Below are 21,013 nucleotides of genomic sequence, written 5' to 3' on the forward strand. Positions count from 1 at the left end.
ATAATGGCGACACAAATCAAAACTATAATAAGATACTACCTCACAACCATTAGGATGACTATTACTTAAAAAGAAAACAAAAATTGAACATAGCTGTTGGTAAGGATGTGGAGAAATTGGAATCCTTGAGCACTGCTGGTGGCAATGTAAAATAGTACAGCTGCTGTGGAAAACAGTAGGGACGTTCCTCAAAAATTTAAAATAGAATTAGTATATGTGTTGCCAAAGCGAGCACTTAAAAAATAGAATTAATATAAGATTCATCAATTCTGTTTCTAGGTATCTACCCAAAAGAATTAAAAGCAGGGTCTCAAAGAGGTATTTGCTGCTGTTTTAAATTTAAATTCAATCAATTAACATAGGGTATTATTAGTTATCAGTTTCAGAGGTAGAGTTCAGGGATTCATAAGTTGCAGATAACACCCAGTGCTCATCCCATCACATGCCCTCCTTGATGCTCATCACCCAGTTACCCCATCCCTTTACCAACCTCCCCTCCAGCGACTCTCAGTTTGGTTCCTATGGTTAAGAGTCTCTCATTTTGTCTCCTTCTCTTTTCCATCTTGTTTTATTTTTTCCCGTTCCTTCCCCTGTGATCCTCTGTTTTGTTTCTTAAATTCCACGTATGAGTGAAGTCATATGATAATTGTCTTTCTCTGGCTGACTTATTTCATTTAGCGTAACACCCTCTAGTTCCATCTATATTGTTGCAAATGGCAAGATTTCATTTTTTTGATGGCTGACTAATATTCCATTGCATATATACACGACATCTTCCCTATCCATTCATCTGTTGATGGACATCAGGGCTCTTTCCATAGTTTGGCTATTGTGGACATTGCTGCTATAAACATTGGGGTGCAGGTGCCCCTTCAGATCATTACACTTGTACCTTTGGGGTAAATACCTAGTAGTGCAATTGCTGGGTTATAGAGTAGCTCTATTTTCAACTTTTTGAGGAGCCTCCATACTGTTTTCCAGAGTGGCTGCACCAGTTTGCATTCCCACTAACAGTGTAAGAGTGTTCCCTGATCTCTGCATCTTCACCAATATCTGTCAGTTCCTGACTTACTAATTTTAGCTATTCAAAGAGATATTTGTACATCCATGTACATAACAGCATTTTTAAAGAAGATTTTATTTATTTATTTGACAGAGAGAGAGAGATCGCAAGTAGGCAGAGAGGCAGGCAGAGAGAGAGAGGGGGAAGCAAGTTCCCTGCTAAGCAGAGAGCTCGATGTGGAGCTTGATCCCAGGACCCTGAGACCATGACCAGTGCTGCAGGCAGAGGCTTGACCCACTGAGCCACCCAGGCCCCACCCCCAGCATTATTTGCAACACCTAAAAAGGTGGAATCAACAAAGTGTCCATTAACATATGAATGGATAAATGAAATGTGGTAGATACATACAATGGAACATTACTTAGCTTTAAAAAGAAAGGAAATTCTGACACATGTCACATGGATGAACCTTGAAGATATTATGCTGAGTGAAATAAACTGGAAACAAAAAGGCAAATATTATAAGATTCCACTTGTATGAGGTACCCAGAGTAGTAGTAAGATTCCCAGAGACAGAAAGTAGAATGTTGCCTGCCAGGGACTGGAGGGGTTGTGGGGAGGGGTGGGGAGCATGGGGATTAATATTTAATGGGGGCAGAGTTTCAGTGCTGAGAGATGAAAGAACTCTGGAGATGGATGGTGGTGATGGTTTCACAATAACGTGAATGTAGGCAATACCACTGAGCTGCATACTGGAAAATGATGAATACATTAAATCGTATGTTATGTTATTTATCACAATTAAAAAATACTCCATTAATACTCAACTGAAAAATAAATAAATTAGTCATTACTATACCAAATCTCTCCTTTATCTTTCATAAAGTGTCACACCAGAACTACTCCTTTAGGTGGTATCTGAGCTTTGATTTTTAATTCATTGGCACTTAGCACAATACTACCTCCATCATGGGAACTCAATATACTGGTTTTAAGAAAAGTACAGGGGTGAGTACATGGACTCTGATAATTCCTTTCTTAAATTTCTCTTTACAAAATTATTTAGTTATTTTAACATACAGCGTTATATTGGGGTCAGGTGTACAATCTAGTGATTCAACAATTCCATGTAGCGCCTAGCCTTTCTTAAATTTCTAAAGATACTCCAAACTATTTCATGTTCAACTGACATATATGTGTATATATATATATATATATATATATATATATATATATATGTTGATATATATCATATATATTTCCTTTTTTAGGTGAAAATTTTTCCATTTATATAAAATATTTATATTAGTTTTTTTAAGTCAAAAGCTTTTAACATTTTTAATACAAAACTAGAAAGAAGAAGATAATGGATGTACTGTACATATCACCCAGAATCCACAATTCAGAGCTTTGTTTTTGGCCATGATATATGCACTATGGTAAACAATAATGTCCTCAGAGTCAGGGTCACATCTTTTTGTCAAGTACATCCCAATGCCCAGTGCACATATGGGGAGACAGAGATAAAGAAGCAAAGTGACTGGTCAAGATCATATAGACGGTAAATGGTGGACATAGGACGTCTGTCTCCATAACCCCAGGTATATGACAACATCTGCCAAATCCATTAGGTTGAGTCTCTTTATTTTCACTTCTTTATGCTAACTGAATTATCTTAACTTAATAAGATTAATTTTCCAACATGACTTGGCCAATTTTTCAGATATGGTTAATTAAAATTTTCTTAAAAAGAAACAAATGCCAGTGTTCTGTCACTGGTATTTGAGTTTTGGAAATGTCCTCACTACTCTAAGCACTCAGTTTTGCTTCTTGAGCTCTGACTGCTAGAAGCACGTGCTAAGCCCCGTGGGGTCCGATGGCAACAGGGCCTTCCAGCTGCGCAGTTTGGAAGAGAAAGTTACTACCTCCACAGTCAGTTACTACTTAAGTTGCTAAATTAGACCCAGATTTATCTTTTTTTTTGTCAATGAGGAAGCAATTTATTCATTTTAGAAAAATGTTTTTTGTCCTACTCTTCTCCCCTGTTCCCCAGGCAGATTTACCAACGTGAATCGCAAATTCGGGCTCAAATGAGGTAGCATCTGCAAAGAGCTTTGTAAGTGGTGAATCAGTACATGCAGTAAGGTAGACTGACTCGATTGTTAGAAAATGTTAACTTTATATTTTCCGATGTAAGTTTGGCTCCTGGCTGCACACTATGGCCCTTTCCCTCTGTATAACTGAACCGAGGGAAGGACCGAAGGTCTATAACGTCCAGTACGCCCTGTTGGAGAAGGGCCAAGCATTCCTTCCAGTGGTCTCTCACCAGGATATACTCTACAATTACGTTCACAATGCCCAAGGAGAGACAGAGGTCTAGCCTCCCAGAAGACCATGCTGGAGGCTTTCTCAAGGGGGAAACAAGTGCAGTTGTATGTGGCCAGACACATCTCACCAGGACCCTGTTCCAGCCAGCACCCCATTTCACTGAAGTCAAACTTCCACTCTGCACCAAGCTGATCACAAAGAAACTTGAAGCCCTGATCTATTATAGCCTGTGGCCGTTGATCATGACATTGCAAGAGATCTGAATGATTAAAAATGCTGAATTAATTTTTTCATGCAATGATGTTATGCCACAGTAAGGTGGTGGACACGGCAACATCGCCGTCTCTCTCATGGAGCATCTGAGAAGTGTTTCAGCGGGCAGGGAGTGGCCATCGAGCCCTTTGTCTACCCAGATAGGTCCCAGTACAGTGGCTCATGAATGATGATGGGAATTATCCAGCCACACCGCACTCCTTTGGTGAAGAGGACACTCGAGAGAGAGTTTGCTTTGCCACGGAGGGGAATCGGGAGCCCGACTCACGGACATCTAACATCCGAGGAGGATTTCATCAGATTCCTGATGAGAGGAAGTGCAGACAACACAGCCGTGAGCACGTGGTGTCTGTCTCGTGGCTGTTCTTTCAGATAGAGCTGAGAGTGAAGTGTGAAGGAGACAGAGCCAGGAAGGAGCTCATCTGGCACAGGCCCGCAGACAGAGTCCATTAGGCTCCACGCTGGAAGTGGCGCTTATGCACTCAGGCAGGTGCTGAAACGAGAGAGCCTGAGCCTGGGGACAGTGCTCAGGTCTCGATATGACAGCTACACCGTGGATCATAAAAACCAGATGAGCCAGCAGATAACTGCTATATGGTAACTTGTGTCACAATAAAAACGTCGGTTTTCTGTATTATTTTACAACATTGGCCAGCTTAGGAATGCTTTCAAGCAGGACACTGATACCCTCCATTGTTAAAAACAGACTGAGGCATTTATTAACTGGTATTCACACGGCTCTTTCACTACCTGAGTTTGTGAAGCGAGACCCGGTTTCCTGTCCTGAGTAGTCCTTCAGAAGCAGCAACCATTTGGGTGCTGTAAAATGTTTCCACCAAGAGTGATGATCAAGGACAGGCACCCTAGGCTCCTCGTTCCTACCCAACTCGTTTTCTTTCTCCCTTGAGAGTTAAGCAAAATTCTCTTTCATTAATTTTATTCTTTACTCCTTAAAAAGAGTCCTGTAACAAAGAACCGAAGTGGAAAACCTGCATAATAATTTTTCTGTCCCCTGTTCCCAAGTATGAGATGTGCTCTGTGGACAGCGTCATGCTGGCCTGGGCCTGGAAACTGGGCTCCTCCCTTCAATCGTGCCTTGCACAGCACGAGGGTCCAATACTTCTGGACTGTTCTCATGGAACAATTCAAGGCTGGGAGTGGAAAGGGTATGTGTTTGCAAATAGATAGATATCCAAATGATGACCTAGAAAACATGGCCCTGAATTCTAAACAGGAAGACATTATTTTGGAGGTCGTCTTCTCTTCAAATGGGCTGCTTCATCATGAACTGACTTTATAAGCATTGCTGTGCTTCATAAATGAATATCTACGTGACACTATCTCTTTATGGGGATTTAGGGGAAAACATCAATTATTAGCCAGCAGTTGCTTCTCTAATAAGCACATTTCAGCTTGTTCACTGTTTCAAAGCTGAAGTCACGATTTGTGAAATCTCATTTTATTTAGAGTTTTCGCACCTGGACTGAAGAGCAGAGGTCTGCTGACTGCTGGCCAGGACACCCTCAGCCCCCTGGCAGAACGCAGAGATATAATCACCTTGTGTGAAGGTGGCAATCTATCATAGACATCATGGGTCAGGTGAGAAGACTTGTTTTCCATTTAAAAAAAATTCTTTATTTAAATTCAATGTAATTAACGTATACTGTGTTATTAGTTTCAGGAGTAGAATTTAACAATTCATTGGTCATATATAACACCCAGTGCTCATTCCATCAAGAGCCCTCCTTAGTGCCCATCACCCAATTACCCTAACCTCCTCCCACTTCCCCTCCAGTGACCCTCAGTTTGTTTCCTAGAGTTCAACATCTCTTACGGTTTGCCTCCCTCTCTGTTTTCACCTTATTTTATTTTTCCTTCCCTTCCCCATGTTCATCTGTTTTGTTTCTTAAATTACACATATGAGTAAAATTGTACACTATTTGTCTTTCTCTGACTGACTTATTTCACTTATTTTTATGCCATGCTTCATATACTTAATGAAATAATCATATCAAGTCCAGTGATCATGAAGAAAAAAGGAATTTCTTTGAATGATTAATTTTTTAAAGAATCAAAGAGATTAATTTTTTAAAGAATAAAAGAGCAAGTTTTTAAAAATCTAGCATATATGTTCATAATCTGAAACACTTGAAGGTTACTTTACTCAACTTCTTCTTATAGAATAGCGACTGAGGCACCATCCCTGGGGAGTCAATGTCTCGACCAAAGTCACCTTGGCAGCATGGTGGTGTTACCCAGCATGCCTGTTGTTAAAAATGTCCAAGGAATGAGGAAGGTGAGGTGCAATTAGGGTTTGCTTAGAGACGAGAACTTTGGCCGAGAGTTGTTCCCTAATATCTGAAAGACTCACATGGGCGAGGAATTGGCATTGTTTGGGGGTAGATAAATATAGAAGTTATACAGAGGCAGGTTTTAGTTTAATAGGGAAAACACGGCTTTAATGGAAAAAAAATACAACAGCTTTCTGACAGTAGAAGGGGCCACCTCATGAGCTAGTGACCAACTCTTCAGCACTGAGCAAAACGGACCCTGCCTGGCCTCTGTGGTGGTACGTGAGGATTTGTGCATCGGGGGGTGGGGGGAGCCTGGGGAATCCCACTGCTGGGTGGGTAGGAACATGGGAGATTGCATGCTGGGAGTAACTTCGGGGCAGGCTTTTTTTTTTTTTTTAAACAACTTAACTGTCACATATTTTACATATCATATAATTTACCCATTTCAATTGTACAACTTACTGATCTTTAGTTACTCAAATGAATTAAGCAACCATTACCATACATCAGTATTAGAACATCGTCACCCCAATAAGATCTCCCAGGGACGCTGTTTTAACTAAAGAGCATCTCTTGGGGCAAGGCTGTCTAGTGAGGGGCCACCTCATCTACACCGAATCATGGTGTGGGTCACAATCTGAGCATCTTGCTGTGGGTGGATCAGATGTTGCATCAAAGAACAAAGGCAGGAAGGAAGGGCTGGATGGCGAGGAGGAGATTGGCAGGTAGGTGAGAGCCCTGGGGAGGTCAATGTCAGCCCATGGGTGAACCAAAGGTTGCGAGTGTTGCGAGGTGGCAATAAGATAAGAGCACGTTCCTTTTCCACTGGTTCTCCTCAACCCCCTTCTAAGATTCTTGTTATAATAAATCTGTTTAAAGTAATGGGCACTGTTACTCTGACAGCTTACCCTAGCAAACTTTAGAGGGCTTTCAAGCATAATCACTTGAAAAAGACTGTTATTCGGGGAAACTGAAGCTAGCTGCTAGCAAGAAGATGATCATAATCATGATGTCTATTTTTTTTTAAACAGTAACATCTATTTTCAACCCACTTTATATCCCTAGCAAGTTAACATATGTTCACCAGAAAAAAGGAGTCCTCTTTAAACTCAGTCTCCTTGTGGTGCAACCGCCCCTCCCCCCACCCCCGCCAAGTATCAGTGGCTTGAACACAGACATTCTGTGTGAGCAGAGTGTGCTTGGCTCCGCGCCTTAACTGTGTGTCACATTGCTTCTCCATCCCAAAGGACCTGCTTGTGTTCTTAAAGCAGGTACTTAAGTAGCACCTTGAAGAAAATAACATGCATGCTGTTTTATATACATGCTCATGCTTCCTTGCTTAAGCGTGCCTGGAAAGGTCCTGATAATCATATCTGGAGCAATCATGAGAAGGGCAAGGTAAATCCACCAATCCATGTGCCAATTAAAATTCAAGGGGCCTTAATGGGATTGGTTTTTGTTTTGGTTTGGTTTGGTTTTTTAAGATAAAACCTAGGATTTCAGCTTTATGAGTTTTGAAGATCTTCAGAGTTAATTCTTTACACAAAACTTGGAAGAGGGAGACTTTCATCCAACATCTAAAAAAAGAAAAGAAGAGAAAGCAACACCAACTATCCAGAAAAACCAAGAAAGCCATTTCAGCTCTTGGAAACTTTGAAAATACTGCACACATAGGATGTATTGGTATGGAAAGGCTGATGAGGAAAAGAATGTAAGGGGTCACGAGTGGTACTTCCAGCAGAAGAAAATGAAGATGAATGTTAATGAAAAATATGCAGAAATTAATTTTCTATTTAAGTTATCAGGGAGAGTATGATCAAAGCTCTAAGTTGTGGGATAGAGTCTGTTCTGTTCACTTCTTCGATCAGATGGGTAAGAGCCACATCTCTAACACGGCTGGGGATAGAGTCCTTTTATTCTGATTATTAGCAGCCTCGTACCTGAGTTCAACCTACCTAATTCATTTGTGCGATATAAGTAATGGGGCATTACGGAAGATAGTGGCAAATCTGAAATCCAAATCCCACTATAAAATCTTTTAAAAATAGACATGACCACAAAAGAGGAGGTGCAAAAAATATTCATGCACAGCACCTGGAATCTTTCAGAGAGCTGCCTGGAAGACAAGTATATTAGGAACTCTCATTCTTTCCAGCACAGTTCCATGGATTTGTAAATAAAACAGTGCTGGCCACACCATATGGCCTCCATTTTCTCCCATCGTGACCTTGAGATATGGCCTAAGGAGACCGCAAGTCCCAGCAAGCAGTTTTCAATCTATATCTGAGCAGCACCACATAAAAGATGAAAGCAATTACAACAAGCACCATTTGCAGCAAATACCACGATGCAGTCCTCTCGGCTTCTGGAAAATTGCTAGGGAGCCCGGTAACTGGCCCAACATTTGGGCACAGGCCTCACTGACATCTTTTTCAAATTATAAATCCATTTGGGCTAAATTCTCATGGGTTGTGCCTTAGATCCCCGAGTGGATTGCACAGCAGGTGCTATTAGAACCTAGTCGTAATCAGTGAGTGATGGTCCAGGAACCTGGGAAGGTTCTAATAATAAGCAAGGACTATCATCAGAATACTTAAACACTTAACCAGCTTTGCATCTTCAAAGCACTTTACAAACATTAATTAATTAATATACACTATCCACCCCTGTGATGTAGTTAAGTATTATTATCTCCATTTGACATATAAGGAAACAGACAGGTTAAGTGGCTTGCTTGAGGCCACACAACAAGCCCAGAGTGGGTCTGGGAATGTAAATTAGAAGCACCTGATCCAAACTCGCACCCAGGTGTGCTAGTGGTGTAGTCAGCTGGCTCACCGCACGGCCTGAGCCCTCACTGCCCGGAGCGAAGAAGTGCCTCTGGCTGAGGGCGGGCGCTTGCGGCAGAGCTGCTGACAAACCGTCAGAGGAGGCTGAGCCCACAGACTGTCTGTTGGACCTTGTCCTACTCCACAAGCTGATGCACTCCTCGATTACTTTCCGACCCTGAATAGTTTGACCCAGAGCGGGCCAAGGGAGCGAGAGCCATGCTCTGGCTGACCCACTGCTTTGTCCAGGTGCAGCGAGTGGGGCGGAAGGACCCAGCCCTTGGCTTCTGCATCCCCCTCACCATGCCGGAGGCGCCCTATGGGGTCTAGCTGCAGGAGAAGGCCCAAGCAGGCTAGCTGGGGAAGGGAGCTGTGCTCTCTCCCGGCTGGACGACTGAGGGAGGAAAAACTGGAGGTAAAGAGAAAGCAGGGCAGCAGGAGCCTATCACCTAAAGGTCACCCAAGACAACAGCAACAACACAAATGGACACTGGGAACATGGGGGAGGTGACCGTGAACCCAGTGAAATACTACAGCAGGGGGGCTCGGGAATTCTGAGTGGCACATGGCTCTGGCAACTGAACATGCTGGCAGAAGGCGGAAGGCAGAGGAGGAATCGGGTGACTGGGGGCAGAAAGGGGACTCTGGGCAAGGAAGAGAGAGAACCAGCCCTTCTGAGTGTCTTCTGTGTGCCAAGAACTACATTCACTTACTTAATCCTCAAATCAAGGCCATCAGGTGGAAACAGCGCTTTATTTTTAGCTGCATTTTAGGAGTGGGAAATCGAGGTACTGACAGTCCATTTTCTGGCAGAGTTGGAATTCAAACCGGGTCTAGATAACAGTGATGACCTTGCACCGTGGGAGACAAGGGAGGACTCTGGGCACTTCAATTCATGCAAGGGCCTCCCCCAACAACGGGGAGACGGTGGAGCTTGGGGACGGCTGTAAAGGCGACCATGGCATGGTGCTGGAGGCCCAGACTTTGAATTCTGCAATCCTGCAGCAGGGGTGACTTGAGAACAGTCTGAGGAAAGTAGGGAGGGCTGGGATGAACTCTGTTGTGGTAACTCACCACATTATCCAGGAGTCATTCAAGTGGATGCCACATGGGCTAGCTGATGTTAACTTATATACACTGTCATGAGAGCCAAGGAAAATGTCTTGACTTTTTAATTGAATGAAGTCATCCCGATGTTTCTCTGGTTATTTGATAAAAATGTAAATTTGGGGATTATGCTGGAATAACATTTGTGCTGTCTCCTACCAAGATGCTGAGGGCACTGAGGAACACTGCTTTGGGGATGAATGGATGTTTGTTGAACGAATGACTGAACAAGGACTCAGAAGCGAAACTTTCCTAGTCTACAAATCCTCACAAGGAGACTGTCAGAATGAGGACAGAGGTTTGCATTTATTTATTTTACTAAAAGCTTCCTACTTCCCCCCTTTCTGGAAATCATGAGAAGTCTGGTGCTCTCCTCTCAAATATGACATTTCCTTCTATGAACCCTTTCATGGAGATATAAAATTTCTTATTTTCAGAGAGCTCACTGCTCAAATATGGTACTGAAGACCAGATTGTAGCTTTTCCTAGCATCTTACAGCTTTTCTAGAGCATGCATTGGAAAAGGAAAGAGATAAATTCAACTTGAGATGTGTTTGAAATCTTTATGAGGGCTACTGGGAAATAATGGGAATTGAGGGTGTGGAAACTATGCAGGCAGAACACACCAGAGTTGAGGATGTTAGCTCAGAAAATTTAGTCACTGCTTCCTTTTATGAACCCAGCTCAAACTAGAACAACCTCCACCAAAGCACCCCCAAATTCCCTCTTGTTCTGACCTATTTAATTGAACCCCAAGTTTCCTAGAATAGTAGAAAACCAAGTCACTTTCTCCCTGCTTCCACTAGTGCCTCCTAAAGACTTCTTCTCATAGCAACTAGATGTTTTCATGAACGCAAGTTGCACTGAGGCATTCCTCCTGCCAAAATAATCCCACTACAAGACATTAGAACCCCAAATGCTAACAATGGACTGTGTTGCCTTGTGTTGACTGGCTCTTGGTTACTTCTCTAACCTCCTCTCCTCCTCCAGCCCTTGCTCATTCTCTCAGGCACATTGGCTCCCCTGCTGTTCCTTCAATTGGCAAAAACACTTGCCACAGGGCCTTTGCACTCACTGAGCATCCTTCCTCTGAAGATCTGTGTGGCCTGCTCCCTCACTTCCTTTATGGCTTTGCTCAAATATCTTATCTTTAGGGAGGCCTTCTTTGATCAGCGCTTACCTTGCTTTATTTTCTTCATAGCACACCATCTCCCCTGAACATACTCAATGATTTATGGTTTCTGCCCTCCCATTAGTATGTAAACATCCTATGAGCAGGTACCTTGCACCCCAGGGCCTATAGCAATGCTTGGCACCCAATAAGATTTTGTTGGGTAAGTGTTTAATATCTATACGTATCACCGATTATAATTTCTTTCTAATAATTAGGCTAAGTTGCTTATAAAGAAAAGAATAATCCATGAAGGTTTTTTTTTTTTTAAATCTGGTGACTCTTTTTGTCAAACTGACTCTAAAGTGTTACTCACTCCTATTCCAAAAAACCAACTTTGAATCTTAATAATTGATTTTTAAGACCAAGAATCGGCTCTTTGTTTCCTGAATCTTGTATCCGCGTTTGGTCAAAACCAATAAAAGTCTGGGCCACCTCTGACCACAGAAATTTCTGAGCATACAGGCATCTCCTTTTTCCCTCTGACTCGGGCCTCACCTGCCAGCTCCCCCTCAAATCCCATTGTCCTGTGTCATCCGAAGGGATACTGAGGTGAGTGCCTATGACTTCACTGTCCACTTATATGGAAGACAGAGTTTTCTCCCCTGATGGAGAGGAATCATTTCTCCTTAGAGGGGCCTTCAATGAAAGAGGGTCCTCTTAGAATTCTAACTCCACTACGTCTGGGCCCACTTTTGTATTTACAATACAGACAACCCCATAAAGCTGGACATGATGCTCTTCTGAGTGTAGGCCAGATGAATAAAAAGGGATTCAGTGTGTGACTCTCCCAGCATTGATGGGTTCAAGCCTCATGTAAAATCTTCCCTGATTAGCTGCAATTCTGGTCTACTAATTAAGAGAAAAATGCTAATATTTAATATTTAAACATAATATTTAATTTGGAAAAATCCCAGTACAGCAGTAAAAAGGCTGCACACAGGGGTAGAGTTTTCTTTACCTCAATGATATCGAAGGTACAGGACAGTAAAAACATTTTGAAATTGAAGTTAAAATGGTCCTAACTGTGGAATTAACATGTTTTAGTTTAATAGCGTTCATCAAGCTCACTTACACATGACATATGTGCTGTGTAAATATATATATATCCTTCTATGCACACAGTTGGCTTTCCACATGTAGAACTCCCTTGGACAGAGCATGATTCATGGAATTGGCAGTTGGAAGTTTATCTTTTTCCTCTGAATTCAAAGGTGGCTCATGCTTTTAACGGCACAGAGTATATAATCACAATTATTTTAAGGGGTTTCAATTCCGTGTGTGAGAGAGGTAATGGGCTGGCCTAGGAATTGAAAGTGATAATGAAATATTAATATAAAAGGGAAAGGGAGGCAGACCTTTGGCTTGTTAGTGCAAAGAAGATAGAGACTTATCTCGGGCTTATGCTATACATTACTTTCTCCCATTTTCTAGGGCAGGAATGAGTATCTGATAGGGATATGCATAGCCTAGGGTTTTGATGTTGTTTTTGATCTGGGTTTTCCTCTCTTCCTGGAACAAGAACAAGCCTCCCTTCCTCTTTGGTGGCCATATAGTCCCATTCAGTATTTCATCTGCAGGTCCACTTTGTCAATGTTTAGTGAGTTTCAGCTGGAAGAGAGCAAAATAGAGAAGGCAATGACAGGATGATGGAGAAGGGGGAGAAGAATATACACGTGCCTTGTTTCACACAATGGCTACAGCACTAGAAAAACAGAACTTCTGTACGTGTACTCATGTCTTAAATGTAATGAGGAAGTTGCTCTCTGAAAAAGATTCCACTGAGCTAAAATGATAACTGTTTTCTAAATCCATCCTTAATTTATTCGGTAAGTTTGGATTTGTTATATTAAGTTGAATCATGAAATAAGTAGAATGTATCTTTCTGGGGACCTTATTTCTAATTTCTAATGTGACCTAGAGGAGTTAAACTTGACCTCTGGTCACATTAACAGGAATCAGCCATTTGGGAGGAATGATAATGACACTTCCATTCAAGTAGACTTGGAGTCCCCAGAAGGGCTTTTGTGTATATCACTTTTTATTCTCAAAAAGCCACAGGGGCAAGTATGTGGTAGGTTAAGTAGATTAGGCATCTGTCCCATATTATGGATAAAAAACCAAGGGCTATGTGAACCCCCTAAGGTCAGACTGCTTTGAGGTCCTAGAAGTGGGAATCACATCCTGGCCAAGTCCTCTCACCTGTACCACAGATATGCATCTCCTTCCCTACCCTTTCCAGTTCATGCTCTGGGTCTGGTGGGATAGGTCTCCTCTCCTAGTGGTCCTGAAGATGCACCAGCACAAAGAACATTGCACATTTGTAGAGCGCATATGGCAAATGTGAAGCATCAGAGAATGGCTCTTCCCACTCTCATAGCCTCATGGTACTACAGAGGTAAATCTCTGTCATCATTTACTTAAGTTTTTGTCTACCTACTTGTTTGTATTTAAAAAATATTCTTGCAAATTTGAAAAGTTACATAGATACTCAATAATCCAAAGATATAGCCAAGAAGACTTCAAAAGGCCTTAACCAACATGAAATTATATAATAAGCGTTTATGTTATGGGGTTATGATTAATAACAGAATGAATTGGGTATCCACAGAATATACAAGACTCTTCAGGTACTGCGGTAAAATTTGAATCAGTCCCTGGGGTATAACTTGAATCAGCTGGAGGACTTATGTAGTAGGTATCTCCTGTAACATCTATAGCTGATTTATGACATCTTTACATTTTTTGGTTCCCAATGTCATGGTGTCTTTGTAAGCTAGGCACAAAGCAGCTAACTGGAACAATGGTGGAGATCTGGAAATAACTTCACCTCTTCTTTAACAACATGAACTCAGCTGGGCACCTTCTGTCTAGCAAACGAATCTTCCAGCTGGTTAGCAGCCATTTATGGAGCAACGTGTGAGGGGAGGGCACCGTGTTTTCTGTGCAGCACAGGTACCCTTAGAGTCCTCACAGGACAACAAGTCAAAGCCTGGCTAGATGAGCAAGACCAAAGAGTCATCCTTGATCACAGACTATCATGAGCCTATTTGCAGCTGTGTGCACACTGGGCCTCAGCCATTGACTCAGCAAGCCCCCTTACAGGGGGCCAGAGGTGGGGTAGAGATGGAAGAAGCAAGTCTGCTCAACAAACCGCTAGATGGCTGGACTCAGATTGATCAAAGTCTGCCATTTTGCCTTGTCCATCTGGAACCATAATTCAAGAATGAAATTGCCCTAGGTTTTCTCCTCCCCACCATTAAATTCCATTCAATCATAGTAGGCAAAACGCAGTCACGCTCAAGCAGCCAGATGTTATCATTACAGACCTTTCTTTATAAACCAATGCTGAAACTTGAGTGGTTGATGAGACCAGCTAAGCAGTTGTACCTTTGACCCTGCTGCATTAAACTTGCCCTATCAATTTAAGCTTAGTATAAACACCATTTCCCAGAGCCCCTCATGAAGTCAGCGGTGAGAAGAAGCTGACTAAGCCTAAACATTTTTTAACAGCAATCTTGTCTTACAACACCAAGGGGATTTGCTGGGTATCTGGGGCTTTATAAAACCATATGAACATGCTGAAAGAATTAAAGTCCTTTAAAAATGAAAAATTGATGGTGACAGTCCTTTCTGAAGACCAGTTGGTATAATGGCAGCATAAGAATGGGTAGAGAGTTGGTCTGAAACGCTTCTGCATTTTTTTAAGTGACATATTTTTATGAGTTTTTCTTCTATCCCAAAGGTTTACTCTAAGGTGACCATTCCAATAAAAAATGAAAAAGTGTGTCCCAGTTATCAGTAACCTGGACATTTTAAGAGACACTGAACATATTTATTGTCCTGGTTAAGTTTCTTTCTAATGAAGATTGGGACCCTCTCCCCATGCAAGCATCTTAGGTCATGATATCATAATTTTCCCAAATCTGCATGCAGCTGACATTCCAGTCAAGTTGCAGCCACATACATACCCTGGAAGAATGAAGGTAGTGATCATTACATTGTTCTTTATTTATTAACATCTCAAATGAATGAAACTTAGATGTTCTATAAAATATAAGAATATATTTATGATTTGTAAATAAATATACACAATGTGAGGCTATTTCAAAAAGATCAACGTGGGCGGTGTTCAATTTTTTGTTTGTTTGTTTGTTTGTTTGGTATAAAAAGAGTATCCAGTCACTTTGTGGCTTAGTTTCCAAATAAGTAGAATACCATCACTTTCTGTTAAAATGCTAAAATTGTGCACTGATGAACAAATACTTGCATCACTGTAGGATTTATTATAAACACTAATGGAAATTACCTTGAAAAATGTTTTATCAATCAGATAAAAAAATCTTGGAGTTATAAATTATAAGTTTTCAAAAAAAAAAAAAAGGCAAGAAATATAAATATTTTCAAAGACACAGGGGAAAAAAGGAACCTAAACACCAAAACAGAACATTCTCCATTATGGGGAAAAAATACTATCACCTTAGGAATAAGGTGTTTTGGAATATGTGTTGCCCGATTCTTGCAACATCAAACACGGAGCAAGGCATTGGCTCAGGACAACAAAAGCCAGTGAGTTCTCAAAAGGGATTGTCACGTGGACCTCATATACACTGGAATTAGTGAAGAGTCACAGATTTGAAGGGAACATATGTCTAACTCAAATCCACACTATTGAAGAAAGAATGCTCCATAGCCTTCAACTCTAATGCTGAGGTCAAAGGAAACTTTGTCAAATGTCTTGCTAACTTGATTAAAAGAGTCATTATAATTATTTTCTTCAGAAGGAGAAGGCAGAAGAGGCCTTTATTTCATGGGAGAAAGGGATGAAGCACTGATGTAGGCCTTGGGAGGGTTGGGACCTAAGCTTGGTGCTGTCATAGTCAGTTTTTGGAAATTTCATGAGCCTCTGTAGAGCCTCACCTGCTCATCTGGGACTGTGTACTTCAGAGGAGGTGGTATCTCATCTTTTCCCAGGCTCTTCAATTCTGGCTCTATGCTTCCCAGGTACATGTTTCTCTGGGACATAATTCAGAATTCTGTGGGTTTTTTTAAGGATTTTATTTATTTATTTGCCAGAAAGATGAGAGAGAGAGAGAGTGTGCACAAGCAGGGGCAATGGCAGACAGAGGGAGAAGTAGGCTCCCCGCTGAGGAGGGAGACTGACATGGGGCTCTATCCCAGGACCTGGGATCATGACACGAGACGAAGGCAGACGCTTACTCGACTAAGCCACCCAGGCATCCTAGAATTCTATGATCTTTAAGACTGTTCTCATCTTTAGGTTTCAGCAAATGTATGAAACGTTTGTTTAGAGAGAAAAATGGGCTTCGCGAATAAGACCTTCCTTTGTTACTTAAATAAAAAGAAACAATATGCATTGTGTGTTTCGCTATTTAAATGGGGGTGTTGAAAAATGATGTCATCACCTTCTAGAGCACTCCACAGTGAATGCATCGAGTTTCCACTTAGATGCAGAGGATTGCCATCAAAAGCTGTCATGACCTGTCCAATGTGGTCAGGTGATGGTAGAGACCAGAGAAGCCCTCTCACAGAAGGCTTGGTGGGCTTCTCAGGAACGTCCCCTCAGCTGTATGAAGGAGTAGAAATAGTGAATAGTGTTTTTAGACCCATCAAATCTTCAGGAAGAATCCAGGGCACGATCTCAGCCCCAGCTGAGGTGGGGTGAGAATGAGGGAGCTTCGCGGCCATGCTGGGCAGCCTTCTGGGATTGCAGTGCGAAAGGGTGGTGCCTTGGAAAGGAGAGGGTGTGAAATGCTTGAAACGAGGACCAGAGGCAGGAGGGGATGTCTGTGCCCAGGTGTTGTACACAACTTTCAGACACAACACTTCTTTTGCTTTGATTTGAAAGGGCTATTGCAGGACTAAGGGTTTCTGTGGGTTTGCCTTTTTCCCCTGCACTAAAAGTGAGATGAGAATGTCTGGGGAAGCTATCTGATCATTAGTAAGCCTTTCCCACTTGAGGTATCACTGGCTGGAATGAGGGATTTATAAGCTTCTGAGGCCTCATGACTGGTGATTGATGCTTAGGTTTTCTTAATTAATGAGAAGGTCAGCTATTTAAATGGCAATGGTTTATTCATATGGGGATAAGACAGAGGAAAAGTACATTAGCATGAAAAGTTAGAATTTTTTAAAGTTGGTTTGTAATTAAAAAGGACACTTAAAATGAGGAAAATTAAATAGACTTATATTCTCTAAACAAAATCTTCCTAAGGTAAGAGTTCAGTAGTAAAAGAGATAATCATCTCCTGTGTCTTTTGTCTTCAGCTATATTTTTAGTTTTCATTCTGCATTCCATGATTCCAAAAGCTGAAGTCATCTGCAGGTCAAACCATGGCCTGGGGTGAGTACCTAGTACTTCTTTAAAAAAATGCATCTTCATTCTGAAAACATGAAAACTCTTGCTCTGAGGCTGGATTCAATGAACCACGCCTCTTACAAGTTGTTCATCTTTCCTCGCTCAGCCAGGCTCACTTTTGTTCAGTTTTGCTGTCACCACATTGCTGCAGGGCTTTTCGAAATTTGAGGCAATGAAGCTCATTTCCATGTTGCTCATCTCCCAGCAACCATGAGGGCCTTTGGAAGGCATGAGTCTAAGGACGGGCGGCAAAGTTCTGATGGCAGTGTCCTGCAGACCACAGTAACACACAAAGGCCCCAGCACATGAAGATTGTCCAAGGTGTTAATCAGCCTCACTAAGCTCGCCCTTTCTAAGCAAACTGTGACCTACAAAGATGCCAGCCTGTCGGAGCCTTGTGGCAGGCTTATCACTCTCGTTTATGAGTTTTCAGACACATTCATGTTGGTACATGTGTTTAAAAGGCTGTCTCTCACTCTATGCCCTGTTCAGAGTAAGTAAGCAACTGAAAGCAGCTTTTCTGTTAGGCTGCTCTTCTGTGAAGCACCACAGTGACGAGGTGAATGGCTTCCCACTGGAATTAGGCCAAAAGCAACACCACCAGCACTCCGCACCACCACAAAAGACTACTGATAAAGGGCATTATTATTTTGTAGGCTCATACTCACCAGCGTATAGACACGTAAACCACTGAGTAAACAGAGACACTGAATGAATGACATCATTCTGATGATTTAAGAGGTAAGCATTTTGTACATTCCTGAGTATGCATAGGAAAAATTAAAAAAGGCAAAATCACAGATCCAATACCACTGCGTACTTCCTTATTGTATTTCTACAGAGGAAAGTTCTGTCCTGGATTAGACAATGCCTAGTAGTCACCCAGTAAAATCACACTTGGGGCTGGCTTCATGGATGATGGTGGGGGTTGAGAGGTCCTGGCAAATTTGAAGCCATTGCTATGTTGTGTTTTCCAAAATGATGAAGGCCGTCTGGTGCCCACATCATGATGAAAGGAAGAAAGTAGATGGAATCGTGAGAGAATGCGAGAGCACTGGGGCGCAGGGGTGGTGGGTGGTTCAGATAAAAATGGAAGCGAGGGAGAAGTCAGTGGGAAAAATAGGATGATGTGATAGAAAGTGAGCAACTCATTAGGTGGCTTGTGTGTGTGTGTGTGTGTGTGTGCGCGCGCGCACGCGCGCACACATGCATGTATGCGCATAGGAATGCGTAAATATAAGGAAACCCAGAGTTTTAATTCCTGCATCAGAGTGATAATTCGGAGAAAGAAAAATCTTTCTGGAATTTCTAGTTTTATGTCAAACATCCTCTGTCATTATTTAAGTCTTTAAGATCAGTGTAAAAAGTCTTTAAGATCAGTGTAAAAAGTCTTTAAGATCAGAATGCCTGGTCTCCTTAATAAGCAAATCAGATTCTGAGAAGCAGTTCTGAGACTGGTCAAGAGGACCCCGAGAAATGACAGACTGCAGAGGTTTCCCACAGTGTAGAGAGAAGACCTATTTTGCCGCTGGACTGAAAATCTTCCGAAAAGTGAAAAGAGTCTCAAGAGAATCCAAACACCTCACAAGGCAATTGAACAGTGGTGAGGCAAATTGCCCGGGGTTGGGGGGTGGGGGGTGGTATTTATTTATGGGTGATGTGGCCTGTCTCTTGCTGTATTCTTCCTTCCCTGTCTTAGGAGGTTTTCTGAGTCCTGCTGGTCTGAAGCCAGAGACGTCACCGGGCTGGAGAGAACTCCATTCCCTAGTGTCCTTTCTGGGTATGTCGGGAAACACAACTTCTTGCTGGCTCTGCACTCCCCACCACGCCCAGCCAGACATTTCAGCAGGGATTCGGAACGTACCACCCAATTCTTAATTCCATATTTTTAAACACAGCATGAAACAAACCATCGATCAGCCAACAGCAGCTGGCAGAGGATCAAGCAGGCCCACCGTGGTTTGAACTTTCGTGAAAACAAATGAGGTTTGGGATTTCAGAGGACCTCTCCAGTTTCAGGCCATCACTAATACCGATTATTTTCTCTCTAACATCATGGGCTGTCCGGTCTGCTCACCCTCAGCAGAATGATGCCTGTGCAAATCCACAGGCTGCCTGGTTGCCAGAAATTATAGGGCCACGTGGTCAGTGCATTGCCATATCCCATCTTCCCTCCCACCACTTTTTTGGCATGATTAGTCTACAAGTTTCTCACTATGACCTCTCTTCAGTTAAGTTGTCAAAAAGGGCTTCCTTCTTTTCTTAATAGTCTGTATTTTTTAGAGCATTTTGAGCTTTACAGAAAAATTACATTCAAAGTATAGAGAGTTCCCATCTATGCTTTTCCTCCTCTATTTCCCGCACAATTTCCCCTATTATTAATATATTGCATTAGAGGGGTATATTTATAACAACTGATGAACCAATATCAGTGCATTGACTCAAGTCCACAGTCTGCACTAGGTTCCCTCTTTGCCTCGTAAAGTCTCTGGGTGCTGATGAATGTATAATGGCACGTATCTGCCTACCATCACAGTGTTGTACAGAAGAATTTCGCTGACTTAAAGAATCCCTGTATCCCACTTCTTTTCCCCCTCTCTCTCCCCTTCAGGCTGTGTCTTTTGCCTTTTATCATATCTTGTAGGTGAGAGCCAGATTTGACGTATTGGATAAAAGAAACTAAGGTCAACAAGCCTCTGGTGTAAGGTTTATGTTTATCTGGCTACGAGTTAGGCTGTGTTTAGTATTTGCTGTAGCTGTGTCAGAAGCTAAAATTTCCTCCAGCATCCTTGGTTTTGTTTCCCCTTCTGTCTTCGGGTTTCCCTATAGATTCCTTCTTAAATGGAGTCTGACGCTTGCTCTTTCAGTTGTAAGCCCCCATTATTATACAGGGGGCCTGCTGATGCAGTGTTAAAATGTGGGAGTGGAGGAAACAGTCTATAATCCTATGGTTAGTTCTCACTCTATTGCTGGGTCTGTGTCCCTGGGCTGTGACCTTCATAAGCTCTCAGTTTTCCTCCTCTCCATCTTAAGTGATGCAAGAGAGCTAGAAGGAGCTGGAGGTGAGTATCTGCCTTTCCTCACGTCAGGTAGGCTACGATAAAATACTTTGCCTTGAGAGAAAGCCTTTGTTAAAGGGGACTGATCTCTCTGGGCATATTTTAAAATGGTTACTTTTCTCCTCCTGACAAAAGCATGAGGGATTTTTCCTCATTCCTAATTCTCTGACCTTCACTCTGAGAACCAGGAAAACTCATGAAAGTGTGGGGTCCCTCTAATCCTGGGCCCCCAAGAGTTTTGATCTCTCAAGCTTGTCCACACTCAACCTCCAACAACTAATCACCACTGATGTGTTCCTTCCTGCTGCTGGCCCAGTGGAAGTTTCTGCTCCTGATGAGCTCTGATTCTCTGTATTCACGTCTCTCTCCAATTTGGGGGCAACAGTTTGCCTCATGACCTCAGTTCTCTGCAGTATCTAAGAAGAGTTGTTGACTTTCAGTTTGTTCAGTTTTTTTCTTGTTGTGAGGACAGGAATGAGAACTTCTCCATTTCTTATATGTTGGAGTGGAAACTAGAAGTGAGTTCAATGGACATTTCTTTTTTCTCAACTAAATGCAACTCAGATTGAAT

The 21,013-nt window shown here is 42.2% G+C and overlaps 1 protein-coding gene across 3 annotated transcripts in view; it reads right to left on the reverse strand.

The window, feature by feature from the left end:
- The window catches only part of GMDS (GDP-mannose 4,6-dehydratase), a 622,428-nt gene that overhangs the window by 27,894 nt on the left and 573,521 nt on the right, over window positions 1-21,013 (reverse strand). The gene's annotated exons all lie outside the window — the stretch shown is intronic.

This window comes from Mustela erminea, chromosome 4 (genome assembly GCF_009829155.1).
Source record: "Mustela erminea isolate mMusErm1 chromosome 4, mMusErm1.Pri, whole genome shotgun sequence".
Taxonomy (NCBI): domain Eukaryota; kingdom Metazoa; phylum Chordata; class Mammalia; order Carnivora; family Mustelidae; genus Mustela; species Mustela erminea.